General features: G+C 48.2%; 1 protein-coding gene across 6 annotated transcripts in view; it reads right to left on the reverse strand.

The window, feature by feature from the left end:
- The window catches only part of Nav2 (neuron navigator 2), a 728975-nt gene that overhangs the window by 174575 nt on the left and 535180 nt on the right, over positions 1-19220 (reverse strand). The window lies entirely within an intron of this gene.

A 19220-nucleotide genomic window follows, 5' to 3' on the forward strand; every position in this document is an offset into this window, starting at 1 on the left:
CCAGGCTCGTGGGATATATCCATGACAAAGTAACAATTTCTGCATTCGTTTATGTTTTAGCTGCAAGGAGTAGGCAGTAAATAATAAATTGTATTATTTATTGGAACAATAAGTGCTGAAGAAAAGTAACATGGTGACATGCTGCAACATTGTTTTTGCAAGAACTGCCAACACATCCTCCTGAAGAAATTTCATGAAAGAAGTCCATGGGCCAAGGGGCATCCTTGCTTGGAAGTCCCCTGAGCTTGCTCAGAAACTGTTTTGACAAGAGAAGCCCCTATAAGCCATTTTAACCTATTTTTGACATCAATAACCACAGCTAGAAATTACCAGACAGCTACTTAGCTAACAACTGACCCAGAAGAAAATGGACACCACCTTGTCCATGTGAAATGCCCAGATTCTCTTCAAATTCTTCAGTAGAGGGTGGCAGTGTGGAACAGAGGCTCACATGGATAGTGGTATGATGGTCACTCACATGGTCATGTCAAAATGGCTGCCAGGAACTCAGCCTCATCCCGTGAACCCCTGTCTCCTTCTGTCAAGACTCAGACTCCCGAGCCTGGCTCTCTCTGGCCTGGGCTTCCCAAGGTCCCATCAAACACCTTGCATGCAAGAGCTGTGTGTGCACTCACCACTCACCAGGGCTCAGCGCAGCACAGAATAGCCATGCCATCTGGGGACTCACCAGCTGGGCACAATGGCGGTTGAGAGCAAGCCCCAAGCCCCAGGACAAGGGGGAGCGGTAGAGAGCTACACTAGGGACTGTATGAATGTATGTGGTTCTAGCGATTCTCCATTAAGTTTAGGAAGCCTTCCAGGAGGAGGTGGCCCCTGAATCTCCACAGGGTGCTTCTGCCATGGGCTTGTTTGTTACTCCTGTGGTCTGATGTCCTCCAAGGCAGAATCTCCCACCCTAAGACATGTGAATCATCTTTGTGATCCGGAAGCCTTTCCGAGCACAGAAATAGCCATTAAATGGCTTCTGAATAACCTGGTTGGTGGATCTACTCTAACCACAGATCACATGTACAAGTCACATTTAAGGTTAAAGAAACGCAGGACTCATGGGGATCACTAGAACTTCATTCACACTTCCAAGCCTGCACTCATTCAGGGGAGAAGGACTGAAACTCAGAGCTTCAGAATTCCTCCTCAGCACGCCTGGAAACCCCGGTTACAGAACCATAGAGACACGCCAGAGCCACTCATCACAGGTATGGAAGATAGACAGGTGGATGATACCAGATTTGGTTTCTGGAGACATTTTCCAAGTAAGGGTAGAGGGGACCAGGGCATTTAGGAATCAGATACTTTGTCATCATGTGATAGATAATATGTGTGTGATCAAGTGTGTGTGGCACATGTGTGTGCAGGTGCACATGCATATGGAGGTATGCTGTCCAACATGTGTGTGTGTGTGTATGTGTGTGTGTGTGTCTGTGGCCTGGAACTCCCCAGACTGGTTGGCCAGAGAGCTCCAGATGTCCTCCTGTCTCCATCTCTCTAGTGCTGGGATTACAAACATACACCACCAAGCCCTGCTTTCTGTGTGGGTTCAAAGTCAAGTTCCCCATGCTTATGTGGCAAGCACTTTACTAACTGAGCCATTCCCCAAGAGGGTTATGTCCAGGTTAAAGGGACACACTTTCATCTTGACCATGTTTGAAGCAATAATTTCAGATCTCAGCCCAGCAGCTCTGGAAGCCTGTTCCTTTTTCTTTGGAAGGAAGTCATTTCTAATGTGGTGTCTTCTGACTTCTAGCAAGAGATTTCCCCTATGGGGTTAAGACAGTGAGATAAGTGCAGGAGAAGCCTGTATAAGCACTGCATAAGCATTTTTTTTTTTAATACTAAATGTAGTTAAGAATGGTTTTGTTGGGCTGGAGAGATGGCTTAGCAGTTAAGCACTTGCCTATGAAGCCTAAGGACCCCAGTTTGAGGCTCTATTCCCCAGGACCCACGTTAGCCAGATGCACAAGGGGCCGCACGCATCTGGAGTTTGTTTGCAGTGGCTGGAGGCCCTGGCGTGCCCATTCATTCTCATTCTCTCTCTCTCTCTCTCTCTCTCTCTGTCACTCTCAAATAAATAAATAAAAATGAACAACAACAACAAAAGAATGGTTTTGTTGATTACCTGCTTATTGCTGGGATAAAATAGCCGACAACAAAATCAGTTTAAGGGAGAAAAGCTTATAGTTCTAGGTACATTCCATCATGGCAGGGCACACTCAGTCCACACTGAGGAAGCAGATGGCAATGAATGCTGCAGATCAGCCAGTTCCATTCACACTGCTCAGGAGCTCAGACCCTGGAATGGTGCTGCCCATGGTTAAGATTAAGGTGGGTCTTAACCTAATCAAGATAATCCCTCAGACATGCCCAGAGGCTAACCTAATTGTCATCCCTGCCACATGATTCTAGGTCCTGTCAAGCTGACCATCAGTGTAAGCCATCACCACGATCTAGCACATCATGATTCAATAAGCAGCTAAATAGCAACCGTGGATCCATCTATAAAACAGGCTGGAGAGATGGCTTAGCAGTTAAGGTTCTTGTCTGCAAAGCCAAAGGGCCCAGGTTCAATTCCCCAGGACCCACATAAGCCAGAGGCACAAGGTGGTGCATGCATCTGGAGTTCATTTGCACTAGCTGAAGGCCCTGGTGTGCCCATCCTCCCTCCCTCTCTCTCACCCCCAATAAATAAATAAATAAATAATAAATAAAGGGCACGAAGACACACCCTTCAGCCCAGCAGAACTGCAATTCTACCCACGTCCTATAAGAAGCTGATGACAGAGCTCAGTCACCTTTGTGGCCTGCCTGTGATTCCCGCAGGAAATCAGTTCTCAAAGACCAGCTAGGGAGACGGCTCAGCTAGTAAAGTGTTTGCCTTGGAAGCATGAGGATCTGAGTTCACACCCCGAAGCCCACACAAAAATGCCAAGTGCAGGGCATCAAGCACTTTCCACCCAAGTCTCAGTACTGAGTCTAGATCCCCAGAACCCATATTCGTAACCCCAGTGCGTCCACAGCAAGGAGGAGGCAGAAACAGGACAATTTCTCAGAAGCTTACTGGAGGGCCAGACTGACGAATGCTGTGTGGACAAGAATGAGAGATCTTGCCTCAAGCAGAGTGGATGGCAAGGACCCACACAGGAATCAGCCCCTCACTTCCAGACACGTGCTGCGGCACAGGCACGCTCACACACAGATGAACGAACACACACACACACACACTTCATGTGCACACCCAAATCCCCCCAAAACCTGGTGTGGTATGGCACACCATCATCCCAGTATTGGGCAGGTGGACACAAACTGATCCCTGGGACTCACTGGCCAGCTAGACTAGCCTAATTGGTGAGCACTAAACCAATGAAAGACCCTACTTCAAAAAGAAGTGATGGGGGAGGGGCACTGGAGAGATGGTGTGGTGGTTAAGGCTCTTGCCTGCAAAGCCAAAGGACCCAGGTTCTACTCCCTAGGACCCACGTAAGCCAGATGCACAAGGGGGTGCAGTGTCTAGAGTTTATTTGCAGTGGCTGGAGGCCCTGGTGCACCCATTCTTTCTCTCTTTCTCTACTTGCCTATTTCTGTATCTCTCTCTCAAATAAATAAGTAAAAATAAAAATATTTATTAAAAAAAGAAGGGACGGAGTTCCTGAGGAATGACACCCAAAGTTTTCCTGTGGCCTGCACAAGATGTACATGCACATGTGTTCCACCAAGCACAAAAACATATATATTTTTAAAAAAAGACCAGCTTCAAAGGTACAAGCAGGTTCCCCACCACCAACTGACATAGCACGCACGGCAAGAAGGGGCCGCTGGAAACAGTGCAGACAGGGCGCCTTTGAAGAAAAGGAAAAGCCTGGCTTGTCTGGCACCCAGCCTTCACCTTCTGCGGCAGGAACCTAAACGCTTTCTAAATGAACACACTGTGTACCGCACACACACGAGCGTTTCTTCCTCTCTCCTCAGCAAGGATAAACAGCAGCCCCAGACCTCTTCTCTGCTCCTTTTCCAGTTAGGGAGCCGTTGGTGGTCTGGTCCTGAAGCCAGCAGGCACAAAGAGTGTGTGTCCCGAGCTGGCTGACCTGAGCTCCTGTCACCGCTACTGTGATTTCAAACCTGCCCCAGGGAGGTTTCCAGCCTAAATCCTCTCCAAAGCCATAGGGGAATAATGCTGGTAATTGGGCCTGGGAAAATGTTTGCAATTTCCTACGATTTGTCAAAGTGTCAATCTTGACCATTCAGATTTGTGAGGAAAATTGAAACCACTTGGGTTATCCTAAGTGTATGTTTTTAGGGCCTTCACCACACGCTCAGCCAGCAGACCACAGACTGGCCGTGGACTTGACTCAGTCCCCGGTGGTTCTGTAGGATTTCTGGAGCTGGCGAAGGAGCCTGCTCCATACTGTTAGAGCAAAGTCTTTTTTATTTATTTTTCAAGACAAGGTTTCATGTCGCCCTGGCTGCTCTCATACTCCCTGCGTAGCTGAGGATGACCTTAAATTCCTGATCCTCCTGGGTGCTTGCATCATAGTGCACACCACCATGGCCAGGCTCGAACAGTTTTAGTGCTGGCTGCTTTGTGAGAGGACCTGGAGGAAAGGGACACGAGTGGCCGTGGGACGTGGGTAGGAGCCTGAGCAGGGCTGCAGCGGGAGGGCACAGGGCTCTGCACTGCGACTCCACGAGCCCCTGAAAAGCCCATCTAGAGCCGAGACCATGCGCTGCACAGCCAACAGCTGCTGGAAGGCTGCTTTGTTACCGAAAACCCCATCAGAATCCCAATGCCTTTAAAATGTCTTTTTATTTATTTGAGAAAGAGAAAAAAGCTAAAGAGAGAGAGAGAGAGAGAGAGAGAGAGAGTGTGTGCATGCGCATATGAACGCACCTGGGCCTCTTGCCACCACCACAACTGAACTCCAGACCCATGCTCCCCTGTGTGTGTCTGGTTGTATGTGGGCACTGGGGAACTGAACCCACACCAACAGGCTTTGTAAGCAAGTGCCTTTAACCACTGAGTCACCTCCCCAGCCACTCCAACCTACGCTTCCGTCTTACATGAGATGTCAATTTCCCACTTCTCTTCAGGCTTTCACCAGTGGAGGCAGCTGTGGTTGTGTTTCTTTTTAATATTTGATGAGATGATCCTTTTCCTTCAGTGGCTCGGTTTGGATGAGACCAAAACTCTGGGTAATAAGGTTGCCTGCTTCTCTGCTGCAGTTAAACTTCAGCAAAAGAATCAAGAAGGCAATGTGCTCTTCAATTTCATAGACAGTGTTCGCTATCTCTTCTCCAGCTGGCTTCACCAGACATGTTTTCAAATCCCACTGATCCTATGTGGAACTGGGAATGCTAAACAAAGGTTAACTTGCTAGAAAGACCACTATGACATTTGTTTCATCTTGTGAAAATACCTTAAAAATAGAATAAACCCTTCAAGACTGTCCCCTTCTCTCTCTCTCTCTCACACACACACACACACAGAGTACATTTAAAGCCTATATAAAATTTTAACTCCTCCCACTCATGTGGATGGAGAAGTCATTTACCTGTTGGCATGTGAAGGAAGATGCCTTTATAAACAAGAACGTTCACGTTCTCATTGTTCATGCCTCAAAACCACAGGATCCTCAAAGCATAACCCTCCTCTCTTGAACTCACTGGTCCAAAATCCCAAGAAGAAAACTTTTTAACTGCTGAAGCCAATTCTGTATTGTGGACCATATATGGCCAAAACAAAGTGCAAAACTGGCTGTAGGAAACCAGCTCCTTTTTCTTTTCTTTCTTTTTTTTCCAAGGGTGTATGAAGTTTCTGAGACAGACAGGAGAAATGTTACAGGGGACAGTGTCATTCGTACACAGGTTACTGTCCCTTGCCAACAGCTTTAGCTTCCTGGCAGAGAGCAGCTGCTGTCATCAACAATCTGTGCCACAGCTAGGTAAGGGCTTTTGCAGCTCCTCCCGCCCGCCAGCCCCATCCTGCTTTGCTCTGGGGCAGAAGGGAGGGCTAGCCCAAAGGGTCCTCCTAAGCAGGCGAGGCTAAGAGGTTTTCTACTGAACTCAAGTCAAAAGATGGCAGCAGGGAGAAGAGGTTCCATGGCTGGATATGTTGGGAACATGTAGGAATAAATGGTAGCCCTATTGCTTTCTTTGCTACAGGACTTTTCAGAGCTATTAATGTGCTGCTAACTACCCCACTGGCATATCCAAAAGGATAATGAAAATAGTGTGATTCTTCAATGGTTTTTTTTTTTTTTTTTTTTTGGTCACAAACCTGATTCTATGGGCTGACTTAAGAAAAAAAAAGCCTACCATGAAATTAATTTTGTTAAACACCAAAAATGAGTGTGTGACCCAATTGAGAAAAGTTATCTGGGGATTAGAGAGATGGCTCAGCAGTTAGGGTACTTGTCTTCAAAGCCTAATGACCTAGGTTCAATACCCACACACAGCTGGATGCACAAAGTGGCGCATGCTTCCAGAGTTGGTTTGTAGCAGCAAGAGGCCCTGGTGTTCTCTCTCCCCACCCTCTATCTGACATGAATAAATAAGAATAATGTTTTTTTAAAGGAAGTTATCTGTCAGCCAGGTAATAGCCACTAGCCCAGGAGCAGGCGAGGGAGAAGGATGCTCATGCCTGGGCTTCCGCTGGGAAGGCGCTGTCTAGCGGTGTGACACATACCTGGAGCGCCACACACTGTAACGTCTTCCTGCTTCTGCTCTTTCAAAGGATGAAAATAAGATGGGGCATGAAAGCCCAAACTCCACGCACATAAAGTTCTCTCTCACAGCTCTCTATGATTTACCTGTAGAACACAGCTGTCACCAAACCCAATGACAATCTGGGCCATGTAATACAGGAGTGTCTCTCAGCACCAGGAAGGGCAAGGCTCTGGGACAGCACACAGACCGGGGCACAGCTAGAACAACGAAGTCACACAGGGTTCTTAGGAAGGCTTCTTAGAGATGAGCTATCGCAAGTCACTCGTTTCCCCAAAAAGGTTCCCAGCCTGGGGCAGGTAATTTTTCCAAGACCTCACATCCAGGATCCTGGAATTCCCTTTGTAACACAGCCTCCATGGATCTGCAGCACCTAATAATTTCTGCAAGACTGCACATTCAGGAGATGGCACAGCCCTTATGGGACCCTGGAATTCCCTCTGTCACAGCTCCCGGTGCCGCGGTGCACACTGGACTTCAGGAGCTGGGCGTGGGACAGCCCAAGTCTTCCTACCCTGTGCTGAGTAACTACGGCTCTCAAATCAGGACTAGAGCAGGAACACCCCAGGCGCTGCCAAGGACAAGTGGCTGAAATGACCACGACCTTCAGCTCAGTGAAGGTGACTTGGGAGAAGGTGAAGATGGACGACTTTATCACCAAGGCGGCTACCCTCTCCTTCCCACTCCCTCTCCTGCCTAAAAGTACTGCCCCACCCCCGTGAGAAAAACCAGTCAAGAGATACCTATCAGAGCAGCCTGTGCCACAGAGAGGCCACTGTCCCACCACAGCCTTGGGAAGGCGGCACACCTATGACACCTAGGACAGCTAAAGAATGTTGAGGCTGGGGAGTGGCTACAGCTACTATGAAAGAGGGGCGTGGGGCCAGGCTCGTTTTATGACTTCTCTTCCACGTCTTCCACAGCAGCACGCTTTCCATACATGTTTATTTGATAAATACCTCCATGGTACATAGGATATCACTAATATTAGTAAGAGTAGACATTCTGAGAGTCACAGACAGCCTTTACAGAGCATGTGCCTTGCGCCAGACACTTTCATTCTACTGACTGTTTTCATCTGCTTTATAACTCCTGTGAGGTGCATAGCTACCCTATTTGATCAGTGAGAACCCTGAGACACAGGGGCTATGGGAGAGACTGAAGATCAAACCTAGCAGAGGTAACTGCTGGCTCCATGGAGTTCAGGTTGCCCTGGTTTCCCACCCACCCTGGCATGAGATTCAGAGCTGGGCTCTCAGTGCCTAGGCTCTTCCACTGGCATAAGATTCTGTAACCGGAACAGAGACTCAATGTGTTCAACTCCAACTCCCTCCTTGAGGAGACACATTTTCCCTCCAGGAGGCTCTTTTTAAAAAATGGGGATGTCAAACAGTTTAGCAATAATTTAAGTTTTTGTTCTTCAAAATTTAGGATGCTGGCAAGATGTAAGCTTTCTGCTGTTATTTTTTATGTCAATCAAACTCAGAAGCCAACCAAAGAACTAGCTTATTATATTCCTCAGGGGGGTCATGCAGAGAGCAAGAGCTGAATTGGACCATTATTCACTATCTGTGATTATGTTAGGCCAAATGTGCAGGAACCCGAGAAAAAAGGCAGTCATTTATCCTCATTGCGCCAAGGATTCAGACACTCGGTATCAGATAGATCAAATGATTCCAGGGCTCCATGGGCGTCACTGATCCATACACAGCCCCACCAGGCTTCTGAGCCTAGCGCCTGACAGTTGTCTTCTTAATGGAAAAACAGATTTCTTCTGAAAAAGGAAAAAAAAAAGAAACCCACTGAGATAGAAAAATTCCCCTGGAAACTGCTGGCCAGCTTTCACCCAACCAATCAGGAAGCAGATCCCCCAGCGTCTGTTCTGTTTTATGCAACAGCCCTACCCTGACAGGCAGGTGGCCCCAGGGCGGTTGGGAGAAGGAGCAGGAAGAACTGGAGCGACAGTGTCCTTCAGACGACCACGACCACGGCGAGCTGGACGGATCACTGGTGTGGGAAGAAGGCCAGGGTGACTGTCTCTCTCGGCTCCGCGCTACTGAGGCCACATGGAACTTTGTGGATGAGTTCAAGCTCAACATGATAGCTCCGTAATACCGAGTAACTTTGTCTGGCCAAGCTCTAGTTTCCTCATAAGTGAAAATGAAATTAATTCCAATAAGTACCGTTAAGTGTCCCCATGTGCCAACTGTCACGCTAAATCCTTCAACAGTTTCTCTTCAGAAATCTATTGGGAACAGCGGGTTTATGAATACCCTTAGTAACTGCGGCTCAGTGGTTCGGGCAGCTGGCTGGGGAAGAACGTGGCGCTGAGCTGGGGCTCTGGTTGGTGGACAGACACCCCTCGGTGGAGGGTGGCCGTGGGCACGGCAAGCCCAGGCATGCTGACCACCGTGAGTGTGGCTCACACACAGGGATGATGCTCGCCCCAATTAACATTAGGTTTTCTTAGCATGAGCGCAATGCAGCTTCGCCAGGCTTCGCTGCCACTGCTGTCTTTCACGGGCTGAGCGAGATAGGGAGACACCTGGAGCCCCATCTGACCTCACTGCCGAGATGCAGATAGAAAGAGATCTGACCTTCTGGTGCCACTGTGCACCTCGAGCTCCAGCCTTCCCAGGGAGCTCCCATGGGCACAGGTTGGCTGCAGATGACTGGAAAGCCACTCTTGGCCCATGCTGAGCCAGGACCCCGTGCAAGGCAGGCTTTGGGCTGTGTACCCTGGCCACCTCACCAGGTTGGCAGGAGGCAGCTAGTCAGCACATAGGGCACAGTCTGGAGTGGTGACTCAGCTGCTCGTGGCAACATTGGGTCCATCTGTGGGAGACTCGAGGGTTCTTCGCATGAATGATAATGAACAAGGACATACGGGGTTCTCCCCCACATGCAGGGCTGTGAGATTCGGTGTGGGACCCTGGTTTACTCACAAATCATCCTACAGCTTTGAATTAAGGCATGCCTAGGCTTCTCCAGTGCTATTCAAGTCAGTCTGCGTCATCCTGAGTGATGACTGCTGGGTGTACGGCAAGCAGGGACAGGGCTCGGGTCACGGGCCATGTTTCTCCTCGAAACCCGGGGTTCCTACAGCCAGCGCTTATTCTTCCATCCCATTCCTTCCCTTCCCATCCGATCGCTGTAACTTTTCTGAGATTTTTGTTTAAGGTGTTAAGGGTAGAACAATGGTCTATAACTTCATGGGGTTCCAGGTGTTAGCAATGAGAAAATAAGTCAAAAAGCACAATAAAGTAGCAAGACATTGGGCTTGGGGTTTTGTTTTGAGTTTGACCTAACCTGTTCTCCACAGCATGACATATGTTGAAGTTTAGTTCCCAATGAAACTGTCCAGAGGGAGGATTTTGGAAAGTGACTGAATGGTCAGGGCTCTGACCTCACCTGATGTTAGTCCATCTGTGGTTCCCAGTTTGATACACTACTGGGAAGTGAAGGAGGTGGGATCTTGTTGAAGAGAGTGGGTTCTTGGGGCTGTATCGGGTCCCTGCACCCTCCTTGTCTGTTTCCTGCGCCACATGAGGTGAGCAGCTCTGCTGCTCTGTCTGCCTCACCAAAGGCCCGGCACAGTGGAGCCAAGGGACCAGGCCAGAAGCTTCTTAAAGCAACACGTAGAGCCAATCTTCCCTCCTTTTGCTCATCTCAGGAATGGAGAGCTGACTAGCCCAAGGTTGTTGAGGGAACTATGGACCACAGGCGAGGTTTCCTCACTCCATCTGGGACCACTGAATAGTAGTCTTTAAATCACGTTTTTACAAAACTGTCATTTCACAGAACTTCTGGGATTCTATTCTTTTTTTTTTTTTAACTTATTTGTATGTGTGTACATGTGCCAGCCTCGCTTGACACTGAGCACGAATTCCTGTCCAGCTTTACGTGGGCGGTGGGGTAGTTGAACCCAGGCTGACAGGTTTTTCAAGCAAGCACCTTTAACTGCTGAGCCATCTCTGCAGTCCCTGGGACTCCATTCTTTATAGAGTAGGACAAAGAAATAAAGTGTCCAGTCACCTATGCTGAGTGATTAAAACCAAACTGAAGAGAATAGAATCTATAGATTCTGAACTTAATCATGGTCAACTCTGGTCAGACAAATGTATTCATGACACTAACCACAACCAGGGATTCCAGACTTCCATGCATTCCATCCAAGAATAATGAGAGATGGGACACATAACCAAGTCAGAATGTCATTCTCCCCTGTGCACCCAGCGTGCAGACACTTTCATTCCATCGCACATACTGAATTTATTTCCTCAATGAAGATTCCTTTACAAGTCACCTCCCATTGTGGCTGAAAAAACAAGCATACAGCCTCTACTCTTTCATTCTTTCCTAAATGCAGTTCAGGAGAAAGAAAAGAACAAGGCAGTTTGAAATATACCCAACTGGCCCTTGACCCAAACACTCCCAGGTGCTGACCTACTAGCTATGGGAAGTGGACAGGCTTTCTCTGCCTGGCCAGATTTTGTACTGTATACGTAACTGAGGGCTGGATACACACATGTCCTTTTGTCCTCCCAGGGTGTACACTGAGAGGAGAGGAAGATAGGACAAGACGGCTCTGTCAGCCACACACTGCCATGGTGTGAGCTGATGGTCTGCTCTTCTCATGAAGAAGGCGCCATCAAGCCATTTTGACAACAGTAAATTCAGGTGCCTGATGGTCTTGGGCTTTGGTTACCAGCTTGGAGAATGCAGGGAAGATTTCAAGCCCCCATCTGTCCAGTGTGAAGGCTACAGCCTCCTACCTCATCCTCATTCCTCTTTATTCAATTTAAGACCTCAGTGGGACCAAAGTTGTATCATAAAGGGGACACGGGATGAGACGAGGGCAAGACCTTATTTCTGGGAAGCACTGCTAGGGTAAGAGAGGACATTTCAGTGAGGCGGGGGAAGTTACCACAGACAGGAACATTCCCGGGTAGGCCATGTGGTCTAGCAGCCAAGGCCCTGGGGAATGGCTACTGTCCAGCACGAGGAAAGCAGCTGTGAGAGATGTACTCCAGCATGCAAGGCCACATCCCAGCAACACATTGTCACAGTTACTGCTAAGGCATGTGCGCAAGACCACACCCCAACAACACACTGCCACGAGTTACTGGAAAGACTAAATGCTTGGTTTGAGGGGATATGTGGTAGAAATCAGCTTCTGTGTTTAGGATATTGGGGCGGGAAAGAGGCGAACTTCCCAGAGAGAAGCTGGGAGAAGCAGCCCATGGGATTATTCCAGATTGTACCATCAGCTCTCTAGAGAGCAGGCAGGTCCTGCCAAGCATCTGGGCTTCTTTCGCCCAGGGTGGTGGGTCTCAGTTCGGCCAGCGCCTCCTGCTTTAGCTCTGTGTTCCTCACGGCACTCACCCTGCCCCCGGGTAGCCACAGCCCACTCATGCTCTCCTCCTGCCCCTCCTCTGTCCTCACAGCCTGCTGCACTTGGAACTTAAAGCTGCCCTTGTACAGACAGAGGTCAGTAAGTCAAGTTCAGTTCATGACCATGAAGGAATGAGCAGACAGTCTTCTGCAGGAGAAGGTCCAAGGATGTGGTACGCTCACAGGATGTCCTGCCTGATGAAGGCTCCTCCACTCCCATGCTCATCAGCAGAAAACAAGAAGAGCGAAAGATGGAGGCCTTTTCATGTTCTTAATAAAGCTCCCAACACAAAACACACAATGTGCCAGGCAAGGCCTCCCCTTCACTGAACAACAAGAACCAATTAGGCATCCTAAATGCTTTTCAAATGATTTCTGCCCTGGCTGTGTTACATAAAACTGGGCCAAGTGATTCAAACCTGCTGTCAATACAGAGCAGGGAAAGAAAAATGCCAGCTATTCTGCAGCTGTCCGCCAGCCCCGAGAACAGCAGCTTCCACAGTGACCCTGTGTGCAGGAACAAGCCCAGCTCCCAGAGCAGGAGTGAAACCGAATAAATCAGTTCAGGAGGAGTCTTGAAACAGCAGCCAGGAATGCACAATCCCTGGACAACTCAGATTACAAGGCCTGCCCTGCTGCCTGTAGCCAGGCGTGGAGCTCTGCCGAAGTGAGCTGTTCTCTGGATCGCCTCGAAGTTTCCCCCTGGTGGAAGTCAAGTCTGTAGGGAAACATGCTGGACGAGCCAAATGTAGGAGGATGGCTGAACACAAAAGGGAACGAGGGACAGGATGGTTCCCTGGACATGGATTTCAGGGATGGAAGAGACATGCTCACAGACATGTCCCCGAGGGCTGGAGTTTCCAGTTAAAATGTCTTCACAAAGAGGGTCATTTGGAAAATTGAAGGACATATTCATTCATTTAAAGCACGACTGAACCAGGTTATAGGGACACAAAGTGCAGAAGGGGACTCGGTATTCCATGTATTACATGTAAATACATGGTCTTCTTTCTGTTTCAGTTTTCAAACATCTCAGCATCCAGCAGAAGGGCTTCAGAGTCCAACGGTGTTAAGTGGAGTGTAAACACCTGCTGAGAGCTGTATGTGTGTTTGAAAGCAGAGGCCTTTTCCAGAGGCACAGAGACATACAACCATGCTGTTTTTCCACTTACCTTGCAAATGGAGAGTGAAAAACATCTCTAAGAATCCAGATATAGATTCCATCTTCATTCTTCCTGTTTTGGAAACACCAGCCCTAAGCTCTCTGTACCTTGGACAGTTGGCTGATCTTAGCTTCCTGGGATGAAGTTGAGGACTACCACATGGACATGTTGTAGGAAAATTAGAGAATGTAGGCCCCTAAAGCTGTTAACCAGCCCCAGCTCTGCCCCAGGGAAAGCCAAAGGATGAGGTCTCTGCGGCACACTATCTGCCCATCCAAATGACCACAGCAGCTGCACACGTCATGCTCAGGAAGCCAAAAGCCACCATGTTGACAGACACTGTAACTTACTCAGATTTAGCTGGCCAGGACTTTGTCACCAGAGAGCCATCAGGTCCTTGTGTCCACAAATAAATCCAGCACTGGGTCAGGAGGTGCTCTCGCTTGGGGTGCAAGCAAGTCTCTCCAGCCCTGCGACAGCTCCACCTGGTAGGGGTGCTCCGCGTATTTCATAGCGCTCTGAATTGATTTCTAGTCTGACTTGCCCATAGGAGTCCACTCACACGAAGTCCAGATGAGCTGACCACAGAAGCTCTGGTCCCGTGGTGGCCACTGCTCTTAGGTCTTTGGACAGGACAGGCATGTACCTGCCCTCATGGAGCTCAGCATCCAGTGTCAACTGCTGAGTGGAAGCAAGGCAGTCACCATGCCTGCCTAGATTGCCATGTGTACACAAGGGGCCCTCAGCTTCCATCTCCTCCCATCCCATGCCTCCTCACCCCGCTTTTCAACATGCCTCGACTAGCACACTCGTATCCTTCCCTACTTAATGCACTCTACAGTTCCGATTGCATTCCCTAAGCACTGTCTGGACTCCTCCGAGACTGGACCGGATCTTCCTTCCAGAATACCCTACAGATAAGCATCACGGGATGGGGTCTGTGCCCCAACTAGGCTGTTCTCCACGGAGCAGCAGCTGCCCTGATCAGTATGTTAGACCTGTCCCAAGCACACACTGGGATTTCAGGGACTTTATAGATGATGGAGTTGACTATAGTCACTCCAGTTCACAAATATTTGCTAAGCCCTGACCTCGCATGTAAGGAAATCAAGAAAAAAAAGCATGTCAGTAAAATGGTAAGTTGTGAAAACCAATGAGATTGGGGATTGAATGTTACTTTCCAATAGAGTATAAGGTAGGAAAGTATTGACATCACAAATATGAATTCAGCAAGGCAGGGTGACATAGTGAGCTCGAGTAGCCTGGTCTTCAGATGAGACTCAAAACAACAGAGCACACTGTTACAAGCTCGGGCATGTTGCTTAGTGGTAGAGGACACCACAGCATGTGCGAGGCCCTGTTTGATTCCAGCACCACGAAACCACACCCCTCCAGACCCAAAACAACAACAAAACTCTGATCTTGTTTGCACATCTGTTAATGCATTTGAAAACAGCTAGGTGTGGTGACTCACACTTGTAATCCCAACATTTTGAGGCTGAAACAGGAGGGTTGAGAGTTCCAGGAAAGCCTGGGCTAGATAGCCAGAGCTTGTATCAGAAAATTAAATGAAGAAAGTTAAGATTAAGTTAGTTGTTTTGTTCTTCCTGGCATATTCAACTCATCCATGATAATTGTAAGAAATTTGGAAAATACAAAAATAAAAAAAATGTGCAAAGAAAATAAAAATTTACCACAAATAATCTGATCATTTAAACATTAAAAAAAAAAAAAAAAACAGAAGGGAAGGGGAAGGAAGGAATGAAAAAGAATGAACGTGAGGCAGACAGGGCTCCACCCTCCAAGCCCTTCTGTTTCTGGTGCCAGGGCACAGTGCCAGAAGCCCCATGTCTGCATGCAGCCCTAGGCAGCCACTTCTCTTCCTGTCAATGGCCATGGCCTGGGCACCTGGGCCGCCACCCTGCATTGGCAGGTTTTGATCACAGTGGGGTGTCCAGCATCTGGCAACGTCCCCTACATCAAGCTAGCTTGGCGGACAGACAGACCCCAGCTTCGGGAGCATGCCGTTGCCTCACTCACACCTGAGCCCTGGCACTCACTAGATAGGACTGGAGCTTCCTGGTGTGTAAGCAAAGCACCTAACACACCACTGCAGTAGCTTGAATGTGAGAGTGTAAATGCATGGCCCCAGAGACTCAGGTGTTTCATTAAAATTAAACTTGTAGGCTTAGTGGCTAAGGCACTTGCCTACAAAGCCTAAGGACCTGAGTTTGACTCCCCAGAATCCACCTAAGCCAGATACACAAGGTGATGCAGGCTTCTGGAGTTGTTGTTGTTCCTCTTCTCCTCTTCTTCCTTCTTCTTTTTGCAGTGGTTAGAGGCCTTGGTGTGTCCATTCTCTCCCCCTCTCTCACAAATAAAATAAATAAATACAAATAAGGTATTAAAAATAAAAAATTAAAAAAATTAAACTTATACCTTGCGTCTCCAGCTGTCTGGCTAGAAGAGGTATCGCTGAGGACAGTTAAACAGACCAAGGGATAGCGAACTAAGAAGTATCTTTCTTAACATCCTGAGACCAAAACAAAGAAATGGAGGTCTAGGGAGGAGCAGGCACTGAAACACTGATCCTAACAGGTAAGAGAACCAGGCTCCGAACATTTGCTTCCTTATGGCAAGAGCAAGACACCTTTCTTTGTTTGTTTTTTCGAGGGAGGGTCTCACTCTAGCCCAGGCTGACCTGAAATTCACTATGTATTCTCAGGGTGGCCACTACTCATGGTGATCCTCCTACTTCTGCCTCCTGAGTGCTGGGATTAAAGGCATGTGCCACCAAGCCCAGCTGAAGATGCCATTTTTAAGCCACTTTATGAGCCATGACTGGCTACCATAAAATTCATGTTTAATGTGCATGTTTCAAAGGACTTACGTGAACTCACAGAATGTGCTACCAGCACCTAACCTCATCTAAAACATATCCACCGTGCCACCAAAACACACAGCTGTGAGCAGTCACTCCCTAGCGACCTCTAGCCCACTTTCTGTCTCTAGGATTTGTCTCTGTGGTTAAGACAGGGTCTCATGTAGCCCAGGCTGGTCTCAAGCTAAGTAGCCAAAAGTGACCTTGAACTTTGAGCCTCCTGCCTCTACCTCCGAAGTGCTGGAATTGCAGGCGAGTGCCACCATGCCCCACCTAATGCAGCGCCAGAATGGAACGCAGGGTCTGGTGCTTGGCAGGCAAGCACTCCACAAACTGAGCGACATGCCATGCCCCACCTCCAAATTAAAAAGTCATTTTTAACCGCAGACTTCAGTGACACACCTTCAGACTGCTAACTGAACTCTTAGTATTATCTGTAGCTGCAGTATCTGTACCAGAACCCCTGGCCACATATGGTCGCTGACTGAAGTAAGTTAAAATGTAGTCCATGGGGCTGGAGAGATGGCTTTGCCATTAAGGTGCTTGCCTACAAAGCCCATGAACCCAGGTTTGATTCCCCAGGACCCACTTAAGTCAGATGCACAAGGTGGTGCATGCATCTGGAGGTTGTTTGCAGTAGCTGGAGGCCCTGGAACTCCCATTCCCTGTCTCCTATTTTATTTTATTATAAATTATGTAAATACACAGAAGATATATTCTCTGTATTATTTTATCATAAGTAATAAAAAGTAAAATGTAGTCCGTGAGAGATTCACGACCCACAAGCACTATGCCTCGCTCAGGTGCCTGTGGCCATGTGCAGGTGTAAGATGGCATGCAGGAGGCATTCATGCACCTCTGTAGAAAGTTCTGCTGGACAGGGCTGGCCACAAGAGGCAGAGGCCTCTATTAACTCTATTGACTCAGCTGCCTGAGAACACTGCTACTCCTAGGCCCACAGCAGATGGACAGATAGGGACTTGAGGAAGAGTTCAAGGCAGGGGAATAAAGGAGGGAGGGAGGGAGGCGTGCCCAGCCCCTAGCTAGCTCCCAGTGCCTGGGGCGCTGCCTCAGCCACACTGCCGGCCTCAAAAACTCTGTTTAAGCTTTTCCAAAAGGTGCGCATGCCAAGCCTTTGGAAAGACTTCAAGGAAGCCAGCCTCCACCTTGAATGTTTGATGATTCTGAAAAGTTTCATGCCAAAAGGTGATCTGAGCACTTCCTTAACGAGTCCGAACAGTTCTCTGATCAGTGTCTGGCTAGCAACGAACATTTCTATCGCCAAGACACAGCCATTCATGTTGACCAACACCCCCCAAAGACAGGAGCCATAGCAACATGGCCCCGGGGTGCTCAGGATATGCCCACTCCGTCCTTGGGGGCTTTGTCACTTAGCTCTGATGTCTTTAATCTGTGCAATGACACTTGGGTTACCAGCTTCCAGGTATGGGTCAGCAGGCCGTTTTCAAATATTAATATAATTAGAGCACCATACCAAGGCTGATGAGAAAGGCAAAAGGAAAAATACAGTTGTATTCACAAAAGATCTTTTATAATCAAGAAGCCCTTTGTTCTTAACCACTATGGAAAAATAATCAATTGCACCCTTTTCAGTAGAATCTAATGAAATTGCTTAATTTCCTTTTGTTTAAAACTTTGTGGGAAGATTTATCTTCTTTTCTCTACTTTAGCCAGTTTCTAAAAAAAAAAAAAAAAAGAAATGACAACCAAACCATTTTTCTCCCAATGTTTGTTTTTTATCAATCAATACATATGAATCAAACCTCCTCTTTCAGCAAGGGGCAGCTGGGGGATTTCAAGAATCAATAAATTACATTTCTCAGATTCCAGAGCAAAGATAACCAGGTAGACATTTACCAAGCTATGACAAATGTTCACTTCCTAGAAATGTGTTAGGTAACAACAGGTCAGTCCTTCTAGGTTCCCTGGGGTTATCCTGGACAGCAGAGGCAGAAGAGGAGAAGGTGGTCTCCTGGGGGGCATTTGGCCTTGGGTTGGAGAGAAGAGACCAGGAGTATAGGTCTCTGAGACCCTAGTTCAGATGGGGTGGCTGCCTTGTCTCCCTTGCAGTCAGGTCATCTATGGCTTTGTATTACAGACAGGGTCTCCCACACTGACCCCAAAATTCACACATTTGGCTAGACAAGTTGGGGGGAACCTCATGTCTCCGACTCCCCAGCACTGGGATTACAGGTACATGCCATCACACCCAGCATTGTACACGGATACTGGGGCTGCAAGCTAAGGTCCTCACGTTTGCATGTCACCCACAGAGCTTTCTCCCCAGGCCATGTGGGACTGCTGTTTACTGACTTCATTCATCCCGCACATACTGCGTAGGCAGTTTCTATGTTTCACCTCCCGGATTCTCATAACAACTGCATGCGCCTAATGCTTGTCTTACTTCCGTTTTATAGCTCAGGAACTTCTATCCAGAGTGCTAACTGATCCAATCCGAAGTTATGTGGCCATCAAGTGGAGATGATGGGGCCAGGAGTTAGGAGTCCTGAACCCAAGCTGGACATCGAGACAAGTGACACCCACTGTCAGTTGATGTGAGAGAGAGTGAGGGCGTGTGGAACACGAGGCCAAGGGTGAGAAGGTCCTGACTAGCTGCAGAGCTGACACTCAGCAGAAGCCACTGTGTCTCCTCATAGGCTGCTGGCCTCGGCCACTGAGAAGCCCCTGGGACTAGGGTAGCCAAGGAGGTTCTGACCACTCAAAGGTCTACATTGTAGGAAACTCTATCTGGTTAGAAGTTTTTTTGTTTTTTTTTTTGGTTTTTCAAGGTGTGGTCTACCTCCGGTCAAGGCTGACCTGAAATTCACCCTGGAGTCTCAGGGTGGCCTCAAACTCATGGCAATCCTCCTACCTCTGCCTCCCAAGTGCTGGGATTAAAGGCATGCACCACCACGCCCGGTTTCAGCACCTGATTTTTATGTGAACACAGAGAAAGCAGAGTGTTCCTATCTTGACAAGAGAAAGACACGCATCATTTACTGTGTCTGAGTGACTTACTGGGGTAG

This window comes from Jaculus jaculus, chromosome 3 (assembly GCF_020740685.1).
Source record: "Jaculus jaculus isolate mJacJac1 chromosome 3, mJacJac1.mat.Y.cur, whole genome shotgun sequence".
Lineage (NCBI taxonomy): Eukaryota > Metazoa > Chordata > Mammalia > Rodentia > Dipodidae > Jaculus > Jaculus jaculus.